The sequence below is a fragment of the Lepisma saccharinum genome, chromosome 20 (genome assembly GCF_977018435.1).
Source record: "Lepisma saccharinum chromosome 20, izLepSacc3.1, whole genome shotgun sequence".
Classification (NCBI taxonomy): domain Eukaryota; kingdom Metazoa; phylum Arthropoda; class Insecta; order Zygentoma; family Lepismatidae; genus Lepisma; species Lepisma saccharinum.
The window spans coordinates 62,133,817-62,146,712 of record NC_139248.1 but is presented as its reverse complement, the minus strand read 5'-3'; positions in this window follow the sequence as shown (position 1 = coordinate 62,146,712).

Here is a 12,896-nt window from a genome sequence, read left to right as displayed (position 1 = left end):
ATCCATTCAATTTACAGGAACAGCGCATTTGTTCCTGCGAGCCTTTCATCTCCTGCCTCAAAGCCTACGGAGACTCGGGCTGGGCGATTTTTCAAATACAAGATAAACAGAGGGGGCTATTATGTGGGCCCCTTTTTCTTTTCCTCACTGGCGCTCGCAGTGGTATGTGGAAGACTCATTAGCCGCTTTGGTGGCAGTGTTTCCAACCACCGAACACGGAAAGTGTCTGTCTCGATTAGAATGTATCGTTGTGTGAGAAGCAATTTCAATTTATCAAATTTACAGTAGAGATGAAATCATATAATATTAGGGAATATGCCCATGGACGTCCGCAGGACTTGTCCATGGAGGTGCAAGCAAGGTATTTCTTTCCAGAGGGGGCTGAAGGGGGGCATATGTTCCCCCATAATAGCGATGCCCCCTCTAAAAACACTACCTCAATCTGAAATTATCATGTTGTTCCTTCAATGCCCTTATAATAATTAACACAAATTACTGTGACTGAAATAAAATTATGTGTGAAATATATACATTCAATTTCTGAGGGGGGTGACCCCGCTTCCGGACACGCGACGCCACCTTACTGCTAACGATTAGAAGTTGATATATGTCGATCTGACTTCTAATCAGGGCAAAAACATTAATTTTGATTACATAACCGTGGCTATTTGTTTCAGAAAGAATTGTTATAAACCAGATGTTTGAATAAAAGAGATGGAAAGAAAAAGTTTTAAAAAAGAATCATAGATGGCAGGACAATATAAAATAATATAAATGAACTGCTTAAGAATAAATATAGATTTATTGAGGTGGAAATACAATGAAGTAATGTAGAAAATACGAAAACGGTGTACAGAGAATAAGTGGTAGATATATTGGAAAATATAAACTGTTTTCATTAATCTACATGTTAAAGCTTACAGTCAATTGTTAGATACACTTAAAGAAGTATTCAACGAAGAATAAAGTTACGAGTTCATTTTAGTTCTTACTTCAAAGTTATTGCTATCATCCTCCCAAGGAAGATTTTCCATAATTTTCTGCTGTATAATATTGTATAATACAAAAGAAAATGTTATTTTGATGCCATTATGTAGGCATTAAGTCCGCAATAAACGCATTCTTCAACAGAAATACTTAAAGTATTAAAAAATAAAACAGTAAATACGTAACGGTCAAGGTTTTATTGGGTGTGGAAACTACGGGGGAGCCAAAAATCCATCTCGCCCGTGTGAAAATTTTATCTTGAGCCGCCCTGTTTCTTGCCTAAATTCTAAGTGGCAATTAAAGTGGCTGCAGTCTTGAAGGAAGGATTCCTCAGTTAGAATTGAACGTAGCATGTACAGTGCATTTAGTTTAGCGCCTCTCCAAAAGATGGCTCTTTCTTTCTCTTTTCCTCATTCATAGAATGTGTAGTTGATACTTCTACATCTTCTAGTTTCAATAACCTAGAAACACGGAAAATAAAGTTCCTGGTTCGGAAACGTATAATAGAAGCAATGTGTACTTTCTTTGTTTCAAAGGATTGCAGTAACCTACCGTTTCACAAAGTGGAATTAGCAACAAGTATTTTTATGATTGGAAGATATCAACCCACAATGTGAGCATTGTATGAGGTTTTGGTGGATCAAGAGACAAGAGATATCAAGGATACTGCAGTACAGACCAGAAATATTAACCTCAACAGCTCCAGCCACTATGGTTTGTTTCTGCTGGCAGAGCAGACAGTGCTGATTGTCCGTTGTGACGTCAGTGCAGCACTGAACACAGTGAGTGTACTTCTTTCTCTACCAGTCAGAGCTCGCGGGAAGGGAATTTGAACCCTCGATGATCAGACCATATTCGTGTGTTGTCACGCTGCAAGATTGAGTCCCAACAAAGTAGTCACGTGGTTTTAGCCTATTCAAAAACATTGAATTTTCCATCGGAAGGGGGTAGCTTTAAGACTTGTGATAGCAGTTCTGAAACAAGATTGTGGTGTTTATCGTACATCAATGTAAAGATGAGATTTCGGAGAATACGTCAATATATTACACATGCATTACAGAGGAGAATGAAAAGAGTAAATTAATTAAGAAATAGAGTAAAGCGAATACTCCTAAGGGCTTCCGATCCGAAACGGCAGCCAATAGGCGGTGGCGCTGCAGTCACGTGAGCGTGCTGAACTCCCAGAATTCATATCGGCAGCATCACTGAAGGACTCGGTTGAGCTTCTTCGGCTGTGTTCGGAAACAGAATAGCTAGATTTCTTTAAAAATGCATGATTTTCTTACTCCAGTTTTTCCTTACCTTATGCTCTGTAAAATATTGTGTGATTAGGTATAGAAGTATTCTCCGAAATCTCATCTTTACATTGATGTACCATACGAATCACAATTTTGTTGGAAAATTCAATAGTAGTATAATTGATACTACGGACAGCGCAACTTTTAAGTGTAGAAAAGGCGAGGCTATTTGATTGAACAATCAGATTTGCTTATACTTAAAACAAAGCCAAGAGAGGCCTATACCCCAATTTTTCAGGTGTGATATGCTCTGATTTTTAAGAAATTCTGAATTTCTAGTGTAGAAAAGGCGAGGGCTCAACAGATAGATTTACTCGTACTTAAGACAATGCCAAGAGGGGCCTATACCCCAATTCTTCCAGTGTGATATGCTCTTAATTTTAAGAATTTTGAATTCTAGTGTAGAAAGGGTGAAAGCCTCTCAGACAGATTTGCTTATACTTAAAATTATGCCAAGTTCCCATATGATCTTATTGCTTATAGTGTGTTTTTCTGTCAAAATCCCAGGAATTGAATTTTAGTGTAGCTCAGATTGATTCTGCCATGTATATTAATATAAAGCTTATAGTTACTGGGTTCTGAGGCCCAGTGGAGTGTGGTGCATAGCCCCATGGTTTTTATTGCCTTGCAATCAGGAGGCCTCTGGGTTTGAGTCCTGATAAAATGTGAAGCCTCTCCTGATGGCAAAATGTTAATATTGTTGCTTTGTAAGCAAAAGGCTCGGGTTTGAGTCCTGATAAAATGCAAAGCCTCTCCTGATGGCAAAATGTTAATATTGTTGTCTTGTAAACAAGGGGCTTTGGGTTCGAGTCCTGATAAAATATTTAAGATTGAAAACATGTGGCAAAATAATATGTCCACAAGTGAGATTTTGAGAATAGTTGATATACAACTCCCAGATCTGAAAACCTGGTAAAAAGTGTTTTACAATAATATATTGTACAAAAAACTGAATTTTCTTATTTTTTCATGTTTTATAACCACTCGCTCAGCCATACAATGGGAGAAGAGCGGGTAAGCATAATTAATTGTTTGCGTGCTTTGCCGGCACGCAAGAGACGCTAGAAGGGAATAATAATGATTTTTCTGTGTGATTCACTGAAGAGGTCATTAATCTTTCTGTGCGTGTAACATGTCCGTAACAAGGAAAATGTAACAAAGATTATGGTCGATATACATACAAATTTTCACACAGTGGCAATGAACTGTACCCCCCTCGTGCTAAAAGCAATTCTATTCTGATAATATGAGCCTAGGCAAAGACTTAGAAAATATTATGGCAGTTCAAAATCCAATTTTGTCTGCATAAGGGTCTCAGAACCCAGTAAAATGTGGGCATATTCCATATTGAGAAGTGTTAATATTGTTGCATTGTAAGGGGCTTTGGGTTCGAGTCCTGATAAAAGATTGAAATATGTACAACTGTCCACACATGAGATATTCACTGTTAGCTGATAATACAGTTGAGGTTTCAAAGCTGGTAGAGTGTCTGGGACCTCTCTGACAGCAAAGTGTTGGTATTATTGCTTTGTAATCAAGGGGTTTCTGTGTTTGAATCGGGTCTCTAGAACTGCTCCGTGACCCTCTCATTTCTCACATCATAAACATACGATTTTTCACCTATGAGAATAACACTTCTTTCTCCTCTGCTCAGACAGATTCGGCCATGTGTGTAAAAGTTATATCTGTATGATTGTTGTTTATAAACTTGTCAAAAATATGGCTTTTTTGTATGAAAACATGCAATCCTGAATACAATTCTGGTTTTGTCTTGTTCTGTTAATATAAACACAAGTGAGACTTACAGAATATTTATTGCACAGTTCAAAATCCAATTTTGAATTGTATTTAGTTGATATAGAGATGAGGTTTTAAACCTGGTGAAGTGTGTTGTACATCAGCAAAACTATCACCAAAACCTAGTTACTGCTGTTGTTTGGGTATAAAAGCACCAGCTCAGCCATTAACTGCTGAACCCAACTGATATTTTTATTAAGTATAAAGTTTTGAATTGAAGCCCAGAAAATCTTATATAATAAACAACAAGAAAAAAATGCCAAAACAAAAATATTGCAATCAGTGTAATAAAAATATATCTAGTTCTCATTGGGCTAGGCACCGGCATATTTGTAAGCCTAGGAAATGCAGAAAGGCCATGAAAATATGTCCAAGATGCCATAAAATATTAAGCAACGCATATTACAAATGGCATAAGTGTAATTCTTATGTACAGTCATCAACATTGCCCTCACAACCATCTACATCTGGTCTGAAAAGAAGGCACGAAGCACCTGTTAATGCCAGAGCAGCAAAGCAGCCACGCCATGAACCTATCCGTAGCAGTTTTAACGGCCAATTAAGGGATCACCGGTTTGTATCAGAGCCAAGATGTGGCATTGAGAATTTCTTGAACAGTATAAATTCTGATCTGCAGGCAATTCTTAATGCACAAAATGGATCTTATAAGCTCTCTCTCAAATTGTTTGTACAATATAAGAAACCAAATGGCACAAAATTTACACAGCCCCACATAACAGAAACTGTACCTGTATATTCAAATTCAAATTCAGACACAATAATAGGCAATTTGATAGATCAATTAAATATCAAACACTCTGAATTTGCGGCAAAAGAGTCAGGATGGAGCCTATGCGGTTCATCACACAAGTTATATGTTCATATTTCTGAATTCAGCCCATTACAAGGATCCACTTATGTGCCATTGCCTGCCAATATCAAAAACAAAAGAGCCGTGGTCAATATAAAAAACGCCGACCAGAAATGCTTTTTGTGGTGTATATTAGCTGCCTTGTATCCAGTTTCAAGGGATCCTCAGAGAATAACTTATTACAAACACCATGAACATCTTTTTGACGAAGCAATGGAGGGTTTAGAATATCCAATGTCTATTCCGAATATTGATAAATTTGAAAAAAGGGCCAGGCACATCAACGGCAAACAATTATCTATTAATGTATTTATTTGTTCCACTGGCAATTGCCCGATAGCACCTCTCAGAATCAGTACACTTGATGATGAAGCTGCTATTCCGATTGATCTGCTCTTAATTGAAGGGGATGATACATACCATTACACTCTGATACATAATCTTGAAGCTTTAGTGAGAACACAACTAGACAAAACTCATACAATATTTAAGTTGTGCAGAAGATGTTTAACTGTATTTGATGGTCAAAAAATGGTGAAGGGGGTTCGGGAAGAGAATGCAGAAATTGCTAAAAACAAGTTAATTGAGCATCTGAAATACTGTGGCAACCATAAACCTGTTCATATGGTGATGCCCAATCCAAGTGAAAATTGCAAATTCAAAAAATATGAGGCCTTATTGGAACACCCTGTATATATTGTCTGTGATTTCGAATCGAACCTCAAATCTCTTGCATTCTGTAGCCCAGATCCAGAAGAATCTTCAAGTACACCATACCAGCTACATGAACCTTCCAGTTTTTGTTATATGGTTGTACAGGATGGTGTTGTTACTAAAGAATATTCATACATGGGACCAGATGCCATCAAAATATTTGCACATAGAATAGAAAATGAGTGCCGTGACATAGCATCTAACATCTTATTAATATCAAAGCCCATGTTGCCTTTAACAGAGGAACAGATTGAGGATTTCAACAATGCAGAAAAATGCCCGGTATGTGATTGTGAATTTTCAGATACAAATATCAAGGTTCATCACCATTCTCATACAGATGGTCGATATAAACAGGCCCTGTGTAATAGCTGTAATATTCAGATCAAGAGACCAAGATTTGTCCCCATATTTTGCCATGGAGCATCCAATTATGATTTCCATCATTTGATCAGGTACGAGGGGTTTGAGAAGCAGAATTTAAATATTTTAGCTGAAAATGATGAGAAATATATATCTATTAGCAAGATAATTAAAGTTGATGGTGTTCCTATTCACATAAGATTTCTTGATTCTTACAGATTTTTATCTGCTAGCCTGGCCACACTGACCACTCAATTATCTGATGATGACTTGAAAATCACACGTGCCTTGTTTCCAGATCAGGACCTGAAATTAATTAGGCGGAAGGGTGTATATCCATACGACCATGTTACAGATTTTTCTAAATTTAATGAGTGTTCCCTGCCACCACAAGAAGCATTTTATAGCAAAATCAGAGGATCTGGAATTACTGATGAAGATTATCACCATGCCAAATTGATGTGGAACAGTTTTAAATGCAAGACATTTGGTGATTATCACATGGCTTATTTGAAACTTGATGTGACCCTCTTAGCTGATATAATCCAGACATTCAGAAAATCTTCCATGCAAAATTATGGACTGGACCCAGTGTATTTTTTCAGTGCTCCGGGCCTAGCATGGTCTGCAATGTTTTTCAAAACTAAAATGCAATTGGATCTAATCCACGATCAAGATATGTATCAGTTTATGGAGGAATGTATAAGAGGAGGGATGGTGCAATGTTCCCAGAGATATGCCAGAGCAAATAACAAGCATATGCCTGATTATGATCCAGCACGGCCATCAAATTATATACTTTATGTGGATGCAAACAGCCTCTATGGTCACGCCATGATGCAAAAACTGCCATATGCAGGGCTTGAGTGGGTTAAAGATTTTAATATTGAGGTTCTTAAGGATTTTGATGACAGTGAATATGCCCTCTTCTTAGGGGTTGATCTGATAATTCCAGATCATTTACACAACATATTTTCTGATCTGCCCCCAATTCCCGAGGTTCAGTGTCCACCTGGTTCTAAACAGAAGAAGCTCATGATGACCCTGGAGCCGAAACAAGGCTATGTCATATATTACAAAACCCTCCAGTTCCTGATGAAACATGGTGTTCAAGTAACCAAAGTTGGAAAAGTCTTGAGATTCAGGCACTCAGAATGGCTGAAACCATACATTGACACAAACACAGAGCTTCGAACATCTGCAAAAAGCGAATTTGATAAGGCCTTGTTTAAATTGATGGTGAATTCTGTCTATGGCAAAACTATTGAAAATGTCAGAAAACATACCGATGTTAAAATAATTACTGACCCCAGCCGGAGCAAAAAATTGGTTGCAAAGCCTAATTTCAATTACAGAAAAATTTATGATGAGCACATGGCACTTTTCAACATGATGAAAACAAAGATTAAGTTTGATAAACCTATTTATGTAGGGGCTGTGATATTGGAATTGTCCAAATTACATATGTTAATATTGTATTATGATGTGCTGAAACCTTTTTACGGTGATCGTGTAAAATTATTGTACATGGACACGGATAGTTTTATTCTTGAAATTCAAACAGAAGATGTTTATCAAGATATGTCACAGCCTGAATTGTTTAAATATTTTGATACCACTGAACATACAAAGATTCAACAACACCACAACAAAAAGGTGCCTGGCAAGTTAAAAGATGAGACACTTGGCGATGTTATTGTGGAATTTGCTGGGTTAAGTGCCAAGATGTACAGTTTTAAAACATGTAGTGCTGTTGTCAAAAAGGCCAAGGGCATTGGCAGAGTTACTGTGGAAAAAGAGCTTGTATTTGAAGATTATAAAAATTGCATCAAATCACAGAATTCAATTAGAACATCAGAAAATAGAATTCAGAGTGAGAATCACTTGCTGACTTCAAATATTGTAACAAAAGTGGCCCTGGACCCACATGATGATAAGAGATGCATTTTATCATGCGGCATGCATACTTTACCTTGGGGGCATTGTGATTTGAAAAATGGGAATCAATGCCCAATTACAGAGCATGATTTGAAATAAATAAACATGCCTATGAACTTATTTGGGTTCAAAAAACAGGCTATTATGGACCTGCCGACACCACAACCCTCTCCTGATTTACAATCTGTAATGTCTAAACTGAGTGGCTTGTTAATTATTCATCTGAACAGCATATTTACAGATAATGATGAAGAAACAGGCAAAACATTGTACATATTTAACAATAATTTAAATCATTACCAATTACCTGTAGGTGGGCAATTGCAATTTATTACAACCCCTGAGGGTGATGTTAAAATTTCAGTAGGGAGAAATATTTATAGAATTAAGCACTCAAACATGATTTCTGGCACTGTATATACTGTTTCTGCTGGTGACTGCTTATATATTGAGGTCCCTGGATCATATGACAAGCTTATACCTTTTTTTATAGAATTAAGAATCAGATACTCTATAATAAATAACCACTAAAAGAAAATGCCTAATGATATATTTGGCCATACAAGGCATGAAGATCACAGTGATGAGATTCTTATGCTTGATGTCAGAGTCAAGAAATTAAGAAGTGATTTACAAGCTTTGCAAACCACACTCAATGCCAGTCTTCAATTAGAAATTACAAATTTGCAATCACAATGCATGGACCCTCTTCTCAAAATTGATTCCGAACTCAAAGTGCTGCTTCAGAAATATACTGATCTGGCAACATTAGATAATTTTCAAAGTTTAGAAGAAGCTGTAGCAGCTCTTCAAGCCAAATTTAAGACCCAGGCCACCAATTCCGAGCAATTGAAACAACAATTGGAAGAGCAGATAAATAATGTCCAGACGCAGCTCCAAACAATTGTCAAGAGCATAAAATCAGAAGAAGATTTTGATCTAGTCATTTCCACTCTAAAAGAACAGATTCAATCACTCCAGATACCCAATCTGGATCCTCTGCACAATGCCATAGCCGAGGTTAAAGAAAAAATTGAGACACTTGAAAATTTTATGAACAACTTGCCATCTTCTGATGCTTTGAATGCAATAACTCGGAGTGTAGCAAACATTAAGCTGCAACTCGAAACATATGAAGATTTTGGAAAAATTCAAAGTACCATAACCCATCTTGAAGGTACCATAGCAGCAGTGCAAAGTGATTTGGCAAATGTACAAGAAACTCGCCTGCCTGGGATTGTAGATACTCTTGTCAGTGTCCAGCAACAAATCACAAAGCTTGAAAACCTCAACACTGAATCTGAACTATCTCATTTTCATCACTTGATAGATGATATCCAAACAAAACTTGAAATTTTACAACAATCAACACCCTCTCAGGCAGATATAGCCCTGCTCCAAAATGCTATGCAAAATGTGGCTGATGCTTCTGAATTAAACAATGTGAAATTGGCGCTTGAATTTTTACAAAATACAGTATCAAATTTGCCCACATCACAGGAACTTAAAAATATTAAGAGAGCTGTGAATCGCATATTGAAATCAGAAGATATCAAGAATATCCAGACAGAGATCAAACAACTCACTCAGACAGTGGCCACTCTACCAACCAATCAACATATTAATGAACTGCATGCCCTATTTGAGGATATCAGAAGACAGGTCCATTATCTTACTGCTCAAAATTCAAAATTGGCAGTTGTTGAAAATTTGCAACAAATTGTAGCTAATATCAAGCAGCAGCTAGGGACCATGGAATCCAATCAAGCAAATGCTCTGTCTGTTTTTGCCACCCAGCTTCAAGAGATTGTGCAACAATACAAGAGACTTGCTGTGGACATAAAGATCAAGCCAGGCCACGATGATGTTGTTAGGACCATCAATGATCACCTTGAATCTGTAACAAGCAGATTGCTCACAGCAGAAAAAGAAATAACTGGCATAATCGAGAATCCAAAACATTCAGTAATTCTTGAATTGTACAGCATCCCCAACAAAGAATATGATTCACCATTTACACCAGGTGGCAAAATATATATGCTGTCCCCTGCACAATTTTATTACCAGTTTTTTGTTGGGGGCACATTGAGACCAATCAAGATCAAATATTGGCATCAGCCACAGGCACACCACTACCCTACCTTATCAATAACAAATGCTGAGAACAAAGTGAAAATCACCAGTGTAGAGTTAGAGGATTTTACAGACCCCAATACATTAGAAACAGCCTATACTGAAGATGATGGATCTCTGGAATTTAAAATACAAATAGGGGACAAATTATATTTAGAAAATCCTGCAGTCTCAGCTGCTGAACACCCCATAGTTGCAATATTTTTGTTTACATATTATGTCTAGACAAATTATAGTTGATGAATTACACAGACAGGCCAGACATAATTTTAAGAGACTCCCAGTAGTCACAAAAGGCATAGATGATTTATGGCAGAGCGACTTGATTGAAATGGCAACTGGACAGTTGAAAAACTTAGACAAAATCAACAAGGGCTACAAGTATCTACTCACTGTGATAGACACATTTTCAAAATTTGCCTGGGCTGTGCCACTCAAATCCAAGACTGGAAAATGTGTTACAGAAGCCATCAGGACAATCATCAATCATTCAGGAAGATCCCCGCGCTATTTGCAAACAGATAATGGCAAAGAATTTTATAATTCAGTGTTTCAACAATTTATTAAAAGCCAAGCAATAAAACATTACTCGAGTTACAGTGATCTCAAGGCCTCAATTGTAGAGAGATTCAACAGAACCTTAAAAAATCTTATGTATAAACAATTTACCCTCCAAGGTAATTATAAATGGCTTAATATTCTTCCAGAACTTCTAAATAAATATAACAACTCGGTCCATTCCACAATCAACATGAAACCCTCTGAAGTAACTTCATCTGATGAGCAAAAATTGATCAGGACTGTTTATTATCCTAGATACCAGCCAACAACAAGAAGGGCCAAATACAGGGTGGGTGATCAAGTAAGAATCAGCAAATATAAGCACTTATTCAAAAGAGGCTTTACAAGAAACTGGAGCACCGAATTATTTACAGTGGTTCAAGTTAAACCCGGGACCCTTAACACATATATAATAAAAGATCACCGAGGAGAAATTCTCAAAGGCAGGTTCTATGAACAAGAGCTCAGCAAAACTAAACAGCCTGACACATATCTCATAGAAAAAATTATCCGCAGAAAAGGCAACAAGTTACTTGTCAAATGGCTGGGTCATCCAGAAAACAGCTGGATCGATGCAGACAAAGTGATAATATGAGCACCTGGGATGTTATAAAGAGGCTGCCAGAACCTGAACAACAGAATAAGAGAAATGGCAACTTGCTGCCTGATAATATTAGGTGTCTTATTGTTGGGCCATCTGCTTGTGGTAAAACTACACTAATGGTTGATAATTTTTTATTGGCGCCCAACTGGTTAGACTGGAAAAACAGGCACTTGTATGTCTTCTCTAAGAGCTTGGAACAATTAAAATATCAGCAGCTGATGAAGCTATATGATGGATTGGATATAGCCACTTTTGAACCAGATGTTAAGCCACTCCATGAATGTCTCGATAATTCTGTTGTTGTGTTTGATGATGTTATACTGGATAATCAAAACAAGGTTAGAAATTTCTTTACACAGGGGCGGCACAAAAACATTGATTGTTTCTACCTGGCACAGACTTTTTCTAAAATTCCGAAGCAGCTGATCCGAGACAACAGCAATTTTATATGTGTGTTTCATCAAGATCATACCAACCTCAAACACATACATGATGAATATGTAGGTGGGGACTTGAGCTACAATGATTTTTCCAAGTTTTGCAGCAGATGCTGGAACCAGGACAGTTATGGGTTTGTCACAATTGATATGACAAGAACACCTAATACTGGCAAATACAGAAATAAAATCAACGATTTTCTAGACGTTGAAACATATATAAATAACCATGAAACGACCAGTCATTGATGATCTTAAGTTAAGAGATTATCTTGTAAAAAGATTCAAGGGATGGAAATCAGAGAACCGAGGAATTTATGAAAAACACAAACAAACAGAACAGCCTGTTATTGATGCTATTAATAATTTAGGTAAGAATATCAAAACTGTTACAGAGCAAAATCAAGATTTGATCACGGAGCTTGTACCTGTAGCTGCAAGGAACATATTAGATTATCCATTCACCCCACTTTCCAGTATTCATACACCTAGTCCTGTTGCTCCTAGAAGAATTGAAGCTACACAGGATCCTATTGAACTGGGTCTTCTTGCTCAAAAATATTTAACCACACCTAAAGACAACAAAGATGAGGTTTTTGGCTTATATGCTGACACAGAGCTTGATGGTAGCATCATACATAGAATTGGCAATTTCAGAGTAACATTTATGGGAGATGATATAATTGTATATTCAGAATCTCGTCTCGGAGAAAAGGGTGGTTTTGTTAAGTACCCTGGAACACCTGGGTTGTGGGAACTGATGACTAGGAAAAGGCCTGGCAGCTATACAGATCAAGATTATGAACATTACAAAGAAATATTAATAAAATCAGATGCTCTATACCAGAACAATGATCCCACACAAAAAAGAGTCAAGTCTAGCAGTGGGGCAAAATACAATAATTTAATCAAGCCCATATGGTCACAGATCAAGACTGGCAGTGGAATCAAACAATACAACACCCTGCCTAAAGAATTTGTGTGGGTTGATGATGTCAGGAAACTTGTAGATAGGTTGCTGGTGATAGCTGGGGAGGAAAATGCTGGCAACCACAATTTTTACAATGAAAAGGTTGGAATTATGGACATGATAAGCACAAAATTGTCTAATTTTATAGTGAATGACCCTAAGGGGATTGGATATCTCATAAAAATTATTAATACTCTACCCCCCAAATTTTGGAATGTCTCTG